Consider the following 19,882-nt stretch of genomic DNA (forward strand, 5'->3'; position numbering starts at 1 on the left):
TGGAAACATGGGATTTCGTATCTCCCTATTTTGGGGAGAGGAAGAGTATCAGTAGCTTTTTATTCATGCTGTATCTAAATGCATGCTATTAGGTGGGTGCATGATGCTGATATTGCTGTTGTTTAGGAGTTAAATATGGATAGAAGGGTGTGTTTGGACACTGAAAATCCAAAGGAGTACCAAGTATTATTTATTAAACTTTGTACCTTTGCTGCCATTTTCAGCTCTTCTTTCTACTTAAGTATGTAAAGCCTAAAATATCATTTTTCAGACTTACTTAAAAGATAGTTTCCAGGACTTCCTGGGTGGTGCCATGATCAAGAATCCACCTGCCAATGCAGGGGACACAGGTTCAAACCCTGGTCCGGGAAGATCCCACATATCGAGGAGCAACTAAGCCCGTGTACCACAACTACTGAGCCCGCTGCGTGCCACAACTACTGAAGCCCATGTGCCTAGAGCCCGTGCTCCACAGCAAGAGAAGCCACCACAATGAGAAGCCCGTGCACTGCAACGAAGAGTAGCCCCCGCTTGCCACAACTAGAGAAAGCCCACGTGCAGCAACGAAGACCCAATGCAGCCAAAAATAAATAAATTAAATAAATAAATTTATATATATAAAAAAGATAGTTTCCAGTTAGAGTCTTCAAATTAGAGGCACTACTATGACTACCCTGAGTCTCACAGGAGGTTGTGAAGTCCAAACTACACTCTGTGCTAAGGAGTGGGTGGACACCACAGAGAGGCACTGCTTTCTCTAGACTGGTTATTGCTAGTCCAGCCAACCAAGTGACCCAAGGGAGCCCACTTTTTCCTTATCCATGTGATATTGAACTTCTGGACCTAGATACCTTGCCATATGCTTTCCATGTACACTATGCCAGTTTTTTCATCTTGAGTGCAAATATATGAATTCAGCAATCACAGCACCATGGTGCAGGAGCAGTATGGAGGTGATGGGATGACTCAGAGGTCCCTGCCAAGATGACTGACCCAAAGTATGGGACAGACAGTAAGAACACTTCTAAAGAAGCCACTCACCTATTCAAAAGGAAACATCTGAAATCATGAGGCACATGGTACTTCTAGGAGAACTGTCACCTAAGCCACTCTGAGTCCTTTGGTGTGTTTCTCACAGGTGGTGACCTCAACTAACATGTCATGATGCTGGACTTGCTATTTTGTACTGGTTGTGCTGGGGAACAGTGGGTAGCGATTTTAGTGTATGCCGATAATACCAACCCTTTTCCCTACTTCTGGTGCCTTCTGGCCAACTCTACTGAATCACAACACTTAGTACCCTGCCAATGAAACTAACAACAATGAATCATAGAACAAGAGGCTGAGAAAGCTAGGTAAGACATCTCTTCTCTCTTCAGGAGTCATTGGAGGAGGCTTGAGAGTAATGCTGTGAATTTTGTTAGCATTTTCTCATCCGCTGGGCTACAGGCGCAGATCCTATTGACCCAGCTATACTTTACAGACTGAAGAATATGCCCCTCCTGGCGGTTCTTAAGAATGAACTCCTTTGTCTGCCTTAGGTGGAAAGGATCTGCCTCCTGAGGGTAGTCAACCGACCATTACTAACCATCTTCCAGTGTCTCTTAAAGCGATGCCAGTGACTAGTCTCATAGCTCTCAGGATTGGAATGGTATGTTTCTGACAGTGGGATATAGTGCATAGACACAAACTTTCAGAATCAGAAGATAGGTTGAGAGCATCTCCTGCAGGACCCCAGCAGAGATCCACGGAAACTGGCTATAGCCCAGGGCTTCAACCAGTCAACGTTAGTCAACCCAAAGGCTTGGACCCCAGGAACCTTGTCAGATCATGGGAGGGTTTGATGCTTCTCCAACCCAGAATGCTAACGTAGGAAATCTTGCCAGTAACTCACCATGTCATACAGTTGCAACCAAGTCTTAGATACCAATTCCCTGCTCACATCAGGAGTGGGGTTATTGCTTCATCAACCATAAACATGGAGTTGGCAGAACTGGGCTAGAGCAAAATTCTAGCACTCACATTCTATTGAATAAATGCCACTATGCCAAGTGAAGGGGTGATGCTTTCTCAGTCACATAGTCTAAAAGTCCCATAGCCCAAGGGCTGGAGTCCAGTATTTGACTCTGCTAAATTTCTGAGCCTTGACCAAGAATGTAGCAAGCCATGGGGAACCTGAATATGTGCCACAATGCTTATATCCAAGAGAGTTTTTTTCCCAAGATATGTTGTTCTGACAAGCATAGTATGGTTGCTGGTTGCTGTTTGTCCTGTTTTGCATGGTACTCAGTATTCAACTTTGGTCCTTTTCTCTCCCCATGCTCTCTTTCTTGATGACATCATCAATTACTATAGTTTCAAATGTCATCTGTATGATGATGGTTCTCAACTATACGCTGTACTTGTACCTTCAACTTCTCTGAACTCAAGAATTAAATCCCCAACTACTCAGATGGATATCTCCATCTGAATGTCTCACAGATATCTTAGATTTGTTATGTCCCAAACTAGAATACTTTATCTCTTTTTCTCCACTGCTACTAACCTTTTCTGTGCCATCCTTCTACCTATCACGTGGATGTCATCATCACTCAAATGGAACACAGATTCCATCTTTGCCCTCCTCTACCTCATTCTTATGGCAAAGTGATCTTTCAAAATGTAAACCACGTCATCCAATCTCACTGTTTATTTGTTTAATGACTAAACAAATGCCAAATTCATATGGTATAAAAGGCCACCAACTACGTCCATGATGACATACCTTATCCTTCAAGACTCAGCTTGAAAGTCACCTTTTCTAACCACCCGTTTAATTATGTTATCTAAAGTAAGTCCACATCCTTATTCTTTAACTGAGTACCTTTCACAATTGGTAGTAATTTAGCTTGTTTGCTTAATTGTGAGAAGTGTTTTATTGTTCCATTAGCTCCTTAAGGGCAAATATGGGCAAATTTTATTCATCATTTTCCCAGATTTGGGACAATAACCAGTACATAGTCAGTGCTCAATAACTACTTATAGAATAAAATAAATGACATATCTAGCATGACTTTTACTGAGTACATCCTCACAGCATTACTTGCCTTTTTTTGTGTTTGTGTTTTTCTTTTTTTAACATCTTTATTAGAGTATAATTGCTTTACAATGTTGTGTTAGTTTCTGCTGTAAAACAAAGCGAAGAAGCTATATGTACACATATATCCCCATATCCCCTCTCTCTTGCGTTCACTCCCTATCCCACCCCTCTAGGTGATCACAAAGCACCGAGCTGATCTCCCTGTGCTATGTGGCTGCTTCCCACTAGCTATCAGTTTTACATTTGATAGTATATATATGTCAATGCTACTCTCTCATTTTGTCCCAGCTTCCCCTTCCCCCTCCCCATGTCCTCAAGTCCATTTTCTATGTCTGTGTCTTTATTCCTGTCCTGCCCCTAGGTTCACCAAAACAATTTTTTTTAGATTCCATATATATGTGTTAGCATACGGTATTTCTTTTTCACCTTCTGACTTCACTCTGTATGACAGACTCTAGGTCCATCCACCTCACTACAAATAATTCAGTTTTGTTTCTATTTATGGCTAATATTCCATTGTATATATGTGCCACATCTTATTTACCTGTTCATCTCTTGGTGGACACTTAGGTTGTTTCCATGTCTTGGATATTGTAAACAGTGCTGCAATGAACATTGTGGTACATGACTCTTTTTAAATTATGGTTTTCTCAGGGTATATGCCCAGTAGTTGGATTGCTGGGTCATACGGTAGTTCTATCTTTAGTTTTTAAGGAACCTCCATACAGTTCTCCATAGAGGCTGTATCAATTTACATTCCCACCAACAGTGCAAGAGGGTTCCCTTTTCTCCACACCCTCTCCAGCATTTATTGTTTGTAGATTTATTGATGATGGCCATTCTGACCGGTGTTAGGTGATACCTCATTGTGGTTTTAATTTGCACTTCTCTAATGATTACCGATGTTGAGCATCCTTTCATGTGTTTGTTGGCGATCTGTATATCTTCTTTGTAGAAAATGTCTATTTAGGTCTTCTGCCCATTTTTGGATTGGGTTGTTTGTTTCTTTGACATTGAGGTGCATGAATTGCTTGTATGTTTTGGAGATTAATCCTTTGTCAGTTGCTTCGTTTCAAATATTTTCTCCCATTCTGAGGGTTGTTTTTTGTCTTGTTAATAGTTTCCTTTGCTGTGCAAAAGCTTTTAAGTTTCATTAGGTCTCATTTCTTTATTTTTGTTTTTATTTCCATTTGTCTAGGAGGTGGGTCAAAAGGGATCTTGCTTTGATTTATGTCATAGAGTGTTCTGCCTATGTTTTCCTCTGAGATTTTATAGTGTATAGCCTTACATTTAGGGTTTTAATCCATTTTGAGTTTATTTTTGTGTATGGTGTTAGGAAGTGTGCTAATTTCATTCTTTTACATGTAGCTGTCCAGTTTTCCCATTACCACTTATCGAAGAGGCTGTCTTTTCTCCATTGTATATTCTTGCGTCCTTTAACAAAGATAAGGTAACCAAATGTGCGTGGCTTTCTCTCTGGGCTTTCAATCCTATTCCACTGATCTATATTTCTGTTTTTGTGCCAGTAGCATACTGTCTTGATTACTGTAGCTTTATAGTATAGTCTGAAGTCAGGGAGCTTGATTCCTTCAGCTCCATTTTTCTTTCTCAGGATTGCTTTGGCTATTCAGGGTCTTTTGTGTTTCTATATAAATTGTGAACTTTTTTGTTGTAGTTCTGTGAAAAAAACCATTGGTAGTTTGATAGGGATTGCATGGAATCTGTAGATTGCTTTCGGTAATATAGTCATTTTCACAATGTTGATTCTTCCAATCCAAGAACATGGTAATGTCTCCATCTCTTTGTATCATCTTTAATTTCTTTCATCAGTGTCTTATAATTGTCTTCGTACAGGTCTTTTGTCTTCGTAGGTTTATTCCTAGGAATTTTATTCTTTTTGTTGCAGTGGTAAATGGTAGTGTTTCCTTAATTTCTCTTTCAGATTTTTCATCATTAGTGTATAGAAAGAGATTTCTATGCATTAATTTTGTATCCTGCTACTTTACCAGATTTGTTGATTAGCTCTGGCAGTTTTCTGGTAACATCTTTAGGATTTTCTGTATATAGTATCATGTCTTCTGCAAACAGTGACAGTTTTACTTCTGTTCTGATTTGGACACCTTTTATTTCTTTTTCTTCTCTGATCACTGTGGCTAATTTCCAAAACTATGTTGAATAATAGTGGTGAGAGTGGGCAACGTTGTCTTGTTCCTGATCTTAGTGGAAATGGTTTCAGTTTACCACCATTGAGAATGATGTTGACTGTGGGTTTGTCATATATGGCCTTTATTATGTTGAGGTAAGTTCGCTGTATGCCTGCTTTCTGGAGGGTTTTTATAATAATTCAGTGTTGAATTTTGTCAAAAGCTTTTTCTGCATCTATTGAGATTATCATATGGTTTTTATTCTTCAGTTTGTTAATATGGTGTATCACATTCATCGATTGCATATATTGAAGGATCCTTGCATTCCTGGGATATACCCCACTTGATCATGGTGTATGATCCTTTTAATGTGCTATTGGATTCTGTTTGCTAGGATTTTGTTGAGGATGTTTGCTTCTATGTTCATCAGTGATATTGGCCTGTAGTTTTCTTTCTTTGTGACATCTTTGTCTGGTTTTGGTATCAGGGTGATGGTGGCCTCGTAGAATGAGTTTGGGAGTGTTTCTTCTTCTGCTATATTTTGGAAGACTTTGAGAAGGATAGGTTTTAGCTCTTCTCTAAATGTTTGATAGAATTCGTCTGTGAAGCCATCTGGTCCTGGGCTCTTGTTTGTTGGAAGATTTTTAATCACAGTTTCAATTTCAATACTTGTGATTGGTCTGCTTATATTTTCTATTTCTTCCTGGTTCAGTCTTGGAAGGTTGTGCATTTCTAAGAATTTGTCCATTGCTTCCAGGTTGTCCATTTTTTTTTGTATATAGTTGCTTGTAGTAATCTCTCATGATACTTTGCATTTCTGTAGTGTCAGTTGTGACTTCTCCTTTTTCATTTCTAATTCTATTGATTTGAGGCGTCTTCTCCCATTTTTTCCTGTTGAATCTGGCCAGTGGTTTATCAATTTTGTTTATCTTCTCAAATAACAAGCTTTTAGTCTTATTGATCTTTGCTGTTGTTTCCTTCATTTGTTTTTTATTTATTTCTGATCTGATCTGTATGACTTCTTTCCTTTAACTTTGGGTTATTTTTGTTCTTCTTTCTCTAATTGCTTTAGGTGTAAGGTTAGGTTGTTTATTTGCAGTGTTTCTTGTGTCTTGAGGTAGGATTGTATTGCTATAAACTTCCCTCTTAGAACTGGTTTTGCTGCATCCCATAGGTTTTGGGTCATTGTGTTTTCATTGTTATTTGTTTTTAGGTATTTTTAAATTTCCTCTTTTATTTCTTCAGTGATCTCTTGGTTATTCAGTAGCGTATTGTTTAGCTTCCATATGTTTGTATTTTTTACAGTTTCTTTTCCTGTAATTGATATCTAGTCTCATAGAGTTGTGGTCAGAAAAGATACTTGATGTGATTTCAATTTTCTTAAATTTACTGAGGCTTGATTTGTGACCCAAGATATGATCTGTCCTGAAGAATGTTCCATGAGCACTTGAGAAGAAAGTGTGTTCTGTTGTTTTTGGATGGAATGTCCAATAAATATTAAGTCTATCTTGTTTATTATGTCATTTAAAGCTTGTGTTTCTCTATTTATTTTCATTTTGGATGGTCTGTCCATGGTGAAAGTGGGTGTTAAAGTCCCATTCTATTATTGTGTTACTGTCGATTTCCCCTTTATGGCTGTAAGCATTTGCCTTATGTATTTTTCTTTTTTTTTTAACATCCTTATTGGGGTATAATTGCTTTACAATGATGTGTTAGTTTCTGCATTATAACAAAGTGAATCAGCTATACATATACATATGTTCCCATGTTTCTTCCCACTTGCGTCTCCCTCCCTCCCACCCTCCCTGTTCCACCCCCACCAGGCAGTCACAAAGCACCAAACTGATCTCCCTGTGCTATGTGGCTGCTTCCCACTAGCTATCTACCTTACGTTTGGCAGTGTATATATGTCTATGCCTCTCTCATGCTTTGTCAGAGCTCACCCTTCCCCCTCCCCATATCCTCAAGTCCGTTCTCTAGTAGGTCTGTGTCTTTATTCCTGTCTTACCCCTAGGTTCTTCATGACATTTTTTTTTTCTTAAATTCCATATATATGTGTTAGTATACGGTATTTGGCTTTCTTTTTCTGATTTACTTCACTCTGTATGACAGACTCTGGGTCTGTCCACCACATTACAAATAGCTCAATTTCGTTTCTTTTTATGGCTGAGTAATATTCCATTGTATATATGTGCCACATCTTCTTTATCCATTCATCCGATGATGGGCACTTAGGTTGTTTCCATCTCCAGGCTATTGTAAATAGAGTTGCAGTGAACATGACTCTTTCTGTATTTTGGTTTTCTCAGGGTATATGCCCAGTAGTGGGATTGCTGGGTCATATGGTAGTTCTATTTGTAGTTTTTAAAGAAACCTTCATACTGTTCTCCATAGTGGCTGAACCAATTCACATTCCCACCAGCAGTGCAAGAGTGTTCCTTTTTCTCCACACCCACTCCAGCATTTATTGTTTCTAGATTTTTTGGTGATGGCCATTCTGAGTGGTGTGAGATGATATCTCATTGTAGTTTTGATTTGCATTTCTCTAGTGATGAATGATGTTGAGCATTCTTTCATGTGTTTCTTGGTAGTCTGTATATCTTCTTTGGAGAAATGTCTATTTAGGTCTTCTGCCCATTTTTGGATGGGGTTGTTTGTTTTTGAGCTGCATGAGCTGCTTGTAAATTTTGGAGATTAATCCTTTGTCAGTTGCTTCATTTGCAAATATTTTCTCCCATTCTGAGGGATGTCTTTTGGTCTTGTTTATGGTTTCCTTTGCTGTGCAAAAGTTTGAAGTTTCATTAGGTCCCATTTGTTTATTTTTTATTTCCATTACTCTAGGAGGTGGGTCAGAAAGGATCTTGCTGTGATTTATGTCATAGAGTGTTCTGCCTATGTTTTCCTCTAAGAGTTTGATAGTTTCTGGCCTTATATTTAGGTCTTTAATCTATTTTGAGCTTATTTTTGTGTATGGTGTTAGGGAGTGGTCTAATCTCATACTTTTACATGTACCTGTCCAGTTTTCCCAGCACCATTTATTGAAGAGGCTGTCCTTTCTCCACTGTACTTTCCTGCCACCTTTATCAAAGATAAGGTGTCCTTATGTGCGTGGGTTTATCTCTGGGCTTTCTATCCTGTTCCATTGATCTATCTTTCTGTTTTTGTGCCAGTATCATAGTGTCTTGATTACTGTAGCTTTGTAGTGTAGTCTGAAGTCAGGGAGCCCGATTCCTCCAGCTCCGTTTTTCATTCTCAAGATTGCTTTGGCTGTTTGGCTGTTTGGGAAAATATGTGTTTCCATACAAATTGCAAAATTTTTTGTTCTAGTTCTGTGAAAAATGCCAGTGGTAGTTTGATAGGGATTGCATTGAATCTGTAGATTGCTTTGGGTAGTAGAGTCATTTTCACAATGTTGATTCTTCCCATCCAAGAACATGGTATATCTCTCCATCTATTTGTATCATCATTAATTTCTTTCATCAGTGTCTTATAATTTTCTGCATGCAGGTCTTTTGTCTCCTTAGGTAGGTTTATTCCTAGATATTTTATTCTTTTTGTTGCAATGGTAAATGGGAGTGTTTTCTTGATTTCACTTTCAGATTTTTCATCATTAGTATATAGGAATGCCAGAGATTTCTGTGCATTAATTTTGTATCCTGCTACTTTACCAAATTCATTGATTAGCTCTAGTAGTTTTCTGGTAGCATCTTTAGGATTCTCTATGTATAGTATCATGTCATCTGCAAACAGTGACAGCTTTACTTCTTCTTTTCTGATTTGGATTCCTTTTATTTCCTTTTCTTCTCTGATTGCTGTGGCTAAAACTTCCAAAACTATGTTGAATAAGAGTGGTGAGAGTGGGCAAGCTTGTCTTGTTCCTGATCTTAGTGGAAATGCTTTCAGTTTTTCACCATTGAGGATGATGTTTGCTGTGGGCTTGTCATATATGGCCTTTATTATGTTGAGGAAAGTTCCCTCTATGCCTACTTTCTGCAGGGTTTTTATCATAAATGGGTGTTGAATTTTGTCGAAAGCTTTCTCTGCATCTATTGAGATGATCATATGGTTTTTCTCCCTCAATTTGTTAATATGGTTTATCACATTGATTGATTTGTGTATATTGAAGAATCCTTGCATGCCTGGAATAAACCCCACTTGATCATGGTGTATGATCCTTTTAATGCGCTGTTGGATTCTGTTTGCTAGTATTTTGTTGAGGATTTTTGCATCTGTGTTCATCAGTGATATTGGCCTGTAGTTTTCTTTCTTTGTGACATCCTTGTCTGGTTTTGGTATCAAGGTGATGGTGGCCTCGTAGAAGGACTTTGGGAGTGTCCCTCCCTCTGCTATATTTTGGAAGAGTTTGAGTAGGATAGGTGTTAGCTCTTCTCTAAACGTTTGATAGAATTCACCTGTGAAGCCATCTGGTCGTGGGCCTTTGTTTGTTGGAAGATTTTTAATCACAGTTTCAATTTCAGTGCTTGTAATTGGTCTGTTCATATTTTCTATTTCTTCCTGATTCAGTCTTGGCAGGTTGTGCATTTCTAAGAATTTGTCTATTTCTTGCAGATTGTCCATTTTATTGGCATAGAGTTGCTTGTAGTAATCTCTCATGATTTTTTTTATTTCTGCAGTGTCAGTTGTTACTTCTCTTTTTTCATTTCTAATTCTATTGATTTGAATCTTCTCCCATTTTTCTTGATGAGTCTGGCTAGTGGTTTATCTATTTTGTTTATCTTCTCAAAGAAGCAGCTTTTAGTTTTATTGATCTTTGCTATCGTTTCCTTCATTTCTTTTTCATTTATTTCTTATCTGATTTTTATGATTTCTCTCCTTCTGCTAGCTTTCGGGTTTTTTTGTTCTTCTTTCTCTAATTGCTTGAGGTGCAAGGTTAGGTTGTTTATTCGAGATGTTTCCTGCTTCTTAAGGTGGGCTTGTATTGCTATAAACTTCCCCCTTAGAACTGCTTTTGCTGCATCCCATAGGTTTTGGGTCGTTGTGTCTCCATTGTCATTTGTTTCTAGGTGTTTTTTGATTTCCTCTTTGATTTCTTCAGTGATCACTTCATTATTAAGTAGTGTATTGTTTAGCCTCCATGTGTTTGTATTTTTTACAGATCTTTTACTGTAATTGATATCTAGTCCCATGGCGTTGTGGTCAGAAAAGATACTTGATACAATTTCAGTTTTCTTAAATTTACTGAGGCTTGATTTGTGACCCAAGATACGATCTATCCTGGAGAATGTTCCATGAGCACTTGAGAAAAATGTGTATTCTGTTGTTTTTGGATGGAGTGTCCTATAAATACCAATTAAGTCCATCTTGTTTAATGTATCATTTAAAGCTTGTGTTTCCTTATTTATTTTCATTTTGGATGATCTGTCCATGGGTGAAAGTGGGGTGTTAAAGTCCCCTACTATGAATGTGTTACTGTCGATCTCCCCTTTTATGGCTGTTAGTATTTGCCTTATGTATTGAGGTGCTCCTATGTTGGGTGCATAAATATTTACAATTGTTATATCTTCTTCTTGGATCAATCCCTTGATCATTATGTAGTATCCTTCTTTGTCTCTTGTAATAGTCTTTATTTTAAAGTCTATTTTGTCTGATATGAGAATGGCTACTCCAGCTTTCTTTTGGTTTCCATTTGCATGGAATATCGTTTTCCATCCCCTTACTTTCAGTTCTGTATGTGTCTCTAGGTCTGAAGTGGGTCTCTTGTAGACAGCATATATAAGGGTCTTGTTTTTGTATCCATTCAGCCAGTCTGTGTCTTTTGGTGGAGCATTTAGTCCATTTACATTTAAGGTAATTATCCACATGTATGTTCCTATTTCCATTTTCTAAATTGTTTTGGGTTCGTTATTATAGGTCTTTTCCTTCTCTTGTGTTTCTTGCCTAGAGAAGTTCCTTTAGCATTTGTTGTAAAGCTGGTTTGGTGGTGCTGAACTCTCAGCTTTTGCTTATCTGTAAAGGTTTTAATTTCTCCATCAAATGTGAATGAGATCCTTGCTGGGTAGAGTAGTCTTGGTTGCAGGCTTTTCTCCTTCATCACTTTCAGTATGTCCTGCCACTCCCTTCTGGCTTGTAGGGTTTCTGCTGAGAGATCAGCTGTTAACCTTATGGGGATTCCCTTGTGTGTTATTTGTTGTTTTTCCCTTGCTGCTTTTAATATGCTTTCTTTGTATTTAATTTTTGACAGTTTGATTAATATGTGTCTTGGTGTATTTCTCCTTGTATTTATCCTGTATTGGGCTCTCTGTGCTTCCTGGACTTGATTAACTATTTCCTTTCCCATATTAGGGAAGTTTTCAACTATAATCTCTTCAAATATTTTCTCAGTCCCTTTCTTTTTCTCTTCTTCTTATGGAACCCCTATAATTCGAATGTTGGTGCGTTTAATGTTGTCCGAGAGGTCTCTGAGACTGTCCTCAGTTCTTTTCATTCTTTTTTCTTTATTCTGCTCTGCAGTAGTTATTTCCACTATTTTATCTTCCAGGTCACTTTTCCGTCCTTCTGCCTCAGTTATTCTGCTATTGATCCCATCTAGAGTACTTTTAATTTCATTTATTGCGTTGTTCATCATTGCTTGTTTCATCTTTATTTCTTCTAGGTCCTTGTTAACTGATTCTTGCATTTTGTCCATTCTATTTCCAAGATTTTGGATCATCCTTACTATCATTATTCTGAATTCTTTTTCAGGTAGACTGCCTATTTCCTCTTCATTTGTTAGGTCTGGTGCATTTTTATCTTGCTCCTTCATCTGCTGTGTGTTTTTCTGTCTTCTCAGTTTGCTTATCTTACTGTGTTTGGGGTCTCCTTTTTGCTGGCTGCAGGTTCGTAGTTCCCATTGTTTTTGATGTCTGTCTCCAGTGGCTAAGATTGTTTCAGTGGGTTCTGTAGGCTTCCTGGTGGAGGGGGCTAGTGCCTGTGTTGTGCTGGATGAGGCTGGATCTTGTCTCTCTAGTGGGCAGGTTCACGTCTGGTGGTGTGTTTTGGGGTCTCTGTGGCCTTATTATGATTTTAGGCAGCCTCTCTGCTAATGGGTGGGGTTGTGTTCCTGTTTTGCTAGTTGTCTGGCATAGGTTGTCCAGCACTGTGGCTTTCTGGTCATTGAGTGAAGCTGGGTGCTGGTGTTAAGATGGAGGTGTCTGGGAGATTTCCGCCATTTAATATTATGTGGAGCTGGGAGGTCTCTTGTTTACCAGTGTCCTGAAGTTGGCTCTCCTACCTCAGAGGCAGAGCCCTGACTCCTGGCTGGAGCACCAAGAGCCTTTCATCCACACGGCTCAGAATAAAAGGGAGAAAAAGTAGAGAGAATTAGTAGAAGTATGAGGAAAGAAAGAAGGAAAGGAGGAAAGGAAGGAAGGAAGAAAGAAGCAAAGAAGGAAAGAAAGGAGGGAGGGAGGAAGGAAGGAAGGAGGGAGGGAAAGAAGGAAAAAAGACAGAAAGTAAAAAGATACAGTAAAAATAAAGTATAGTATAGTTATTGAATTAAAAAATATTTAGGAAAAAAAGGGACGGATAGAATCTTAGGACAAATGTTGGAAGCAAAGCTATACAGAGAAAATCTTACACAGAAGCATACACATACACCCTCACAAAAAGAGGTAAAGGGGGAAAAATATATCTTGCTTTCAGAGACCACCTCCTCAATTTGGGGTGATTCGTTGTCTAAAGGAGGGAAGGAAGGAAGGAAAGAAAGAAAGAACGAAGGTAAAGTATAATAAAGTTATTACAATTAAAATTAATTATTAAGAAAAAAAATTTTTTAAAAAAACCATGGACAGATAGAGCCCTAGGACAAATGGTGGAAGCAAGAGTATACAGACAAGATCTCACACAGAAGCATACACGCACACATTCACAAAAAGAGGAAAAGGGAAAAAGCCATAGATCTCGCTCCTAAATTCCACCTCTTCAATTTGGGATCATTCCTTGTCTATTCAGGTATTCCACAGATGCAAGGTATATCAAGTTGATTGTGGAGCTTTAATCCGCTGCTTCTGAGGCTGCTGGGAGAGATTTCCCTTTCTCTTCTTTGTTCTCACAGCTCACAGGAGCTCAGCTTTGGATTTGGCCCTGCCTCTGCGTGTAGGTCGCTGGAGGGCGTCTGTTCTTCGCTCAGACAGGACGGGGTTAAAGGAGCCGCTGATTCGGGGGCTCTGGCGCACTCAGGCCGGGTGTGGGGGGGGGAGGGAGGGGCACTGCATGCGGGGCGGGCCTGCGGCGGCAGAGGCCAGTGTGACGTTGCTCCAGCCAGAGGCCCGCCGTGCGTTCTCCTGGGGAAGTTGTCCCTGGATCCCGGGAACCTGGCCGTGGCGGGCTGCACAGGCTCCGCGGAAGAGGGGTGTGGAGAGTGACCTGTGCTCGCACACAGGCCCCTTGGTGGTGGCAGCAGCAGCCTTAGCATCTCCCGCCCGTCTCTGGGGTCCGCGTTTTTAGCCGCGGCTTGCGCCCGTCTCTGGGGTTCGCGCTTTTAGCCGCGGCTCGCGCCCGTCTCTGGAGTTCCTTTAAGCAGCGCTCTTAAACCCCTCTCCTCGCGCACCAGGAAACAAAGAGGGAAGAAAAAGTCTCTTGCCTCTTCGGCAGGTGCAGACTTTTCCCCGGACTCCTTCCCGGCTAGGACTCCTTCCCGGCTAGCCGTGGTGCACTAACCCCTTCAGGCTATGTTCAAGCCGCCAACCCCAGTCCTCTCCCTGCGCTTCGTCCAAAACCGAAACCCGAGCCTCAGCTCGCAGCCCTGCCAGCCCCAGTGGGTGAGCAGACAAGCCTCTCGGGCTGGTGAGTGCCGGTCAGCACCCATCCTCTGTGCGGGAATCTCCCCGCTTTGCCCTCCGCACCCGTCACTGTGCACTCCTCCGCAGTCCTGAAGCTCCCCCCTCCACCTCCCGCAGTCTCTGGCTGCGAAGGGGCTTCCTAGTGTGTGGAAACTTTTCCTCCTTCACAGCTCCCTCCCACAGGTGCAGGTGCCGTCCTTATTCTTTTGTCTCTGTTTTTTCTTTTCTTCTTTTGCCCTACCCAGGTACGTGGGGAGTTTCTTGCCTTTTGGGAGGTCTGAGGTCTTCTGCCAGCCTTCAGTAGGTGTTCTGTAGGAGTTGTTCCACTTGTAGATGTATTTCTGCTGTATCCGTGAGGAGGAAGGCGATCTCCGTGCCTTACTCTTTCGCCATCTTCAAGATCCCCCCATATGATCCTTTTAATGTGCTGTTGGATTCTGTTTGCTAGTATTTTGTTGTGGATATTTGCATCTATGTTCATGTGATATTGGCCTGTAGTTTTCTGTCTTTGTGACATCTTTGGCTGGTTTTGTTATCAGGGTGATGCTCGCCTCATAGAATGAGTTTGGGAGTGTTCCTCCCTCTGTTATATGTTGTTTCTCTGGTATAAGTTGGAAGAGTTTGAGAAGGATAGGTGTTAGCTCTTCTCTAAAAGTTTGATAGAATTTGCCTGTGAAGCCATCTGGTCCTGGGCTTATCCTCTTCATTTGTATAGTGTGGTGGGTTTTTTCCTTGCTCCTTCATCTGCTGCGTATTTCTTGTCTTCTCATTTTGCTTACCGTACTGTGTTTGGATTCTTCTTTTGTCAGGCTGCAGGTTTGTAGTTTCCATTGTTTTTGGTGTCTGCCCCCATTGGCTAAGGTTGGTTCAGTGGGTTGTGTAGGCTTCCTAGTGGAATGGACTGGTGACTGTTCTGGTGGGTGGGGCTTGATCATGTCATTTTGGTGGGCAGGGCCATTTCCAGTGGTGTGTTTTGGGGTGTCTGTGATTAGTATGATTTTAGGCAGCTTCTGCTAATGGGTGGTGTTGTGTTTCTGTCTTGTTAGTTGTTTGGAATGGGCCATCCAGCACTGGAGCTTGCTGGCCATTGCTTGGAGCTGGGTCTTCGCATTGAGATGGAGGTCTCTGGCAGAGCTTTTGCTGATTGATGTTATGTGAGGCTGCGAGGTGTCTTGTGGTCTAATGTCCTGAACTCGGCTCTCCCACCTCAGAGGCTCAGGCCAACACCGGGCCACAGCACCAAGACCGTGTCAGCCCCATGGCTCATAAGGGAGAAAACAAGAAAGAAAAAAAATTATAAATAAGGAAAAACTAAACTTAAATAAAATTATTAAAATAAAAAATAATAATCATAAAAAATAGAAGAGAGCAACGAAACCAATAAACCAATCCACCAATGATAACAAGCACTAAAAACTATACTAAGATAAACATAAAAATCAGAAACATGTGAGGCTCACACAGCAAACCAAAGTCTATAGTTCCTCCCAAAGTCCACTGCCTCTATTTTGGGATGATTCACTGTCTATTCAGGTATTCCACAGATGCAGCATACATCAAGTTGTTTGTGGGGATTTAATCCACTGCTTCTGAGGCTGCACAGAGAAATTTCCCTTTCTCTTCTTTGTTCGCACAGCTCTTGGTGTTCCACTTTGATTTTGGCCCCATCTCTGTGTGTAGGTCGCCCTCAGGCATCTGTTCCCCACCCAGACAGGACAGGGTTAAAACAGTGGCTGATTAGGGGGCTCTGGCTCACTGAGGCCAGGGGGAGGGGGGTCAGCAATGCAGGTCGAACCTGTGGCGGCAGAGGCAGGCATGACTTTGCAACAGCCGAGGAGCACTGTGTGTTCTCTCGGGGAACTTGTCCCTGCATCATGGGACCCTGGCAGTGGCATGCTGCACTGGTTCCTGGGGGTGTGTGGATAGTGACTTGTGCTTGCACACAGGATTCTTGGTGGCTGCAGCAGCAGCATTAGCATTTCATACTCGTCTCTGTGGTCCCAGCTGATAGCTGTGGCTTGTGCCCGTCACTGGAGCTCGTTTAGGCAATGCTCTGCCTCCTGTGGGCAGATAGGGAAGGAATCCCCTCTCCTTGCGCACCCCGAAACAATGGTCTCTTGCCTCTTAGGCAGGTCCAGACCTTTTCCTGACTGCCTCCCGACTAGCTGTGGTGCGTTAGTCCCCTTCAGTCTGTGTTCATGCATCCAACCCCAGTCCTCTCCCTGGGATCCGACTGAAGCCCAAGCCTAAGCTCACAGCCCCCACCTGCCCAGGTGGGTGAGCAGACAAGCCTCTCAGGCTGGTGAGTGCTGGTTGGCACCGATCCTCTGTGCTGGAATCTCTCCACTTTGCCCTCTGCACCCCTGTTTCTGTGCTCTCCTTCATGGTTCTGAACCTCCCCCCCCGCCCATCCCCCCACTGTCTCTGCCAGTGAAGGGGCTTCCTAGTGTGTGGAAACCTTGCCTCCTTCACAGCTCCCTCCCACTGGTGCAGGTCCCATCCCTATTCTTTTGTCTCTGTTTTTTCTTCTTTCTTTTGCCCTACCCAGGTACGTGGGGGTTTTCTTGCCTTTTGGGAAGTCTGAGGTCTTCTGCCAGCATTTAGTAGGTGTTCTGTAGGAGTTGTTCCACCCATAGATGCATTTTTGATGTATTTGTGGGGAGGATGGTGATCTCCACGTTTTATTCCTCCGCCACCTTGAAGGTCCCCCCTTACTTGCCTTATTGACTTTTGCTATTGTTTTTCTCTCAGTTGATGGCTATTTTTAAAACAAAGAAATAACATATTTTAATCTAGGAGAGTTTAATGTTTACTTAGTTAAGGAAAACACTGCACATATGAAGATACTGATGCTGCATTACTGATGAGATTAGCTCCCTAGCTCTGCGATTCACTCTTCATCTTTCAACTTCACACAGTTAAAAACTGCTACATATCATAGGCCTTTGGGATTGCTTGAAAACAGTTAAAACCATAAATATGAACCCTACCAATGCCAAAGGGTTCTATTTTCAGTTTTGTATTAAGATTTGTATTTTAATGATGATTTCTCATGTAATTATTACAAATTCATTTGCCAGTTGGAGAATGTCTTCAAGTAACTTTTTCAAAGAAGTATTAGTTACAACAGAAACTAATGCAACATTGTAAAGCAATTATGCTCCAATAAGGAAGTATTAAAAAAAAATAAGTGGGTACTATCTCTACTACTTCTATAGGAAAGTGTTTTGAATAACTGTTCGATTGGGTATAAAATTTGGGCTAACGATCTTTATTCTCATAGTACCAAAATTCCAAATGTTGCTCCATTGTGTTCTAGCATTTATTGTTGAAGGAAATTAGTTGTCACCAGTCTAATATTAATGCCTCTGTAGATAAGCTCTGCATTTTTCTTCCTCTTGTCAGTGGTACTCATAGGATATTTTCCCCCTTTATAGTTCAAAAATTTTGCCTGACTATATCTAGGTGTAGAGATCATTTTATTAATTTTACCTATATATGTAAGAATTTTTGGTCATCCCAATGTGAGATCTTTTCTTAAATCCAGAAACATTTTCTATAATATTTTTTATAATTTAATCTGGTTCCCATAGTTTGGGTTCCCTTTTCAGAAGCACTTTTAAGTATCTGGTAAAGCTGCTGCCTTCTGTTATGTACGTTCATAGTCTTTCTAATTTTCCCCTATTTCCTCTGCATATCTGAAGAGCTTCTCATGTTACACTTGCAAACTGTGATTCACTTTTTTTCCCTTCAGCATCAATTCTATGCCTAGGTGCCTCTGATGCAAACTCAAATTCTTCTACAGGAGACCTTGATTTATAGTTACTAGACTTGTACTTCCCCATTACCACAGTTTTTATGATATTTCTTTTAATGATCACAGTAATGATCTAAACTAGTATTAAAGATCATCTAACGACTGTGAATGATACCATCACTAATGCTGTTGCCATGACAACTCAATTATCACACTTGGTTAGCTAGTGAGGTATATCCTGCAAACACGCTTGAGCTGTGAGAATCTCATTCACATAAGCTCTATAATGAGACTCTTATTGAAATAAAAGAGCAAAGAATGAGCAGAGGAGAGGTAGAATATGGGCATCTCCTCTGAGGGAACCACTTAGAGGAATGCACTGCCTCTGAGAAGACCTAGCCCTGAAGGTGAGCAGAAGGTACCTTTGGTTGGACATAAACTCATGCCAAAGAGCATAGCTTGGGGAATGGAGCTGGATACCAGCTGGATACCAGCTCCTGGATACCAGCTCCTATTTGCCCCCTTGGCTGGGTACCTGTGCTGTGTACGTAATGTGCAAATGCACATAACAACTCTGGTTCCAGTTTCTCCTGAGGCCAGAGCTGTCATTTCATGATATGGCTGTATGAGTAAATAGATCCATTGTTTGTTTGCTTAAAAGAATTCTGTCACTTGCAACTAAATAAAATTGATTTGTCTGTACATATGATATATTTATTCCTTCAAAAGCTAACAAATAAGGTGCAAAAAGTTTTGGAGTCAGCGATTGGATGAGGCAGAATAGGAAGTGTGAGAATTGCCATTGTTGGTACAGCCTTAGGTAGTCTTACTAATGGGCACAGAACATGTTGAGGTGTAACCTGTGAGCTGAGTATACACACATCAGTCAAGGAACCTGCTGTCAAGACAATGAGTCCCTGAGATACCATCTCACAGTATCTTAAGTTTGAGAATGAGGGCTACTTCCTTGATTATAGGGGCCAAGTTGATTACACAGAGTACAGTGTATTTATACCACCTTGAACATTCAGAAGGGAAAGGACTTAAAAACAGATCTTCCAGTTCACAATGAAGACATTCCTGGTGACTACCTAGACCCAGTGAATCAGTCTAATCACTGGGCCCCCCTGCCTTTCCCCAGTGTCTGGGGTGGGCATCCTGAAACAGTCCAGTCTGACCCTTTATGTCAACAATTGAAAGGAAGAAAGGAGGAAGGAAGGAACTGAAACACAATAAGGTTTAATTATTGATATCAGATTAAAGTGCAACTTCTCTAAGAGATAGCTGTGTATTAAATAAGTGGGGGGGAATGCTAAGCTACTGGAATTAAGCTAAAAAGGCGAACTCCTTGAAGGAACCGAGTATGTCATGCCTAGCAAAGCACATAGCATAGAGTACGTTTCCTGAGTAGGAAAATCCATGTTGAATGCACCAGCATGAGCTCAGGAATAACTGTGGCAGTGCCTCCTCGATAATCCTGAGTCCACACCTCTTCAGTGAAGCTACCCATGCCTATGTCTCAGAGGTTTGTGATTTACCCTTTGTGTTCTCAACAGATGCACACACCTCTATTAGCACTTATATCTACTGTAATATTTTCCTCTATGTATGTCCTCAAGAGTTTGAGTTTTTCTCTTTGCTCAGTACCTGTCTGCTAAAAGTGAGTTTTTAAATTTTTTCTTTTTAATAAAACAATTTTAATTTAATTAGTGTATATATGTCAATCCCAATCTCCCAATTCATAACACCACCGCCACCACCCCTGCTGCTTTCCCCCCTTGGTGTGCATATGTTTTTTTTTTTTTTCCCCAGTACGCGGGCCTCTCACTGTTGTGGCCTCTCCCATTGCGGAGCACATGCTCCAGACGCTCAGGCTCAGCGGCCATGGCTCACAGGCCCAGCCGCTCTGCGGCATGTGGGATTTTCCTGGACCAGGGCACGAACCCGTGTCCCCTGCACTGGCAGGCAGACTCTCAACCACTGCGCCACCAGGGAAGCCCAGTGTGCATATGTTTGTTCCCCACGTCTGTGTCACTATTTCTGCCCTGCAAACCGGTTCATCTGTACCATTTTTCTGGGTTCCACATTTATGCGTTAATATATGATATTTGTTTTTCTCTTT

This window comes from Phocoena phocoena, chromosome 1 (assembly GCF_963924675.1).
Source record: "Phocoena phocoena chromosome 1, mPhoPho1.1, whole genome shotgun sequence".
NCBI lineage: Eukaryota > Metazoa > Chordata > Mammalia > Artiodactyla > Phocoenidae > Phocoena > Phocoena phocoena.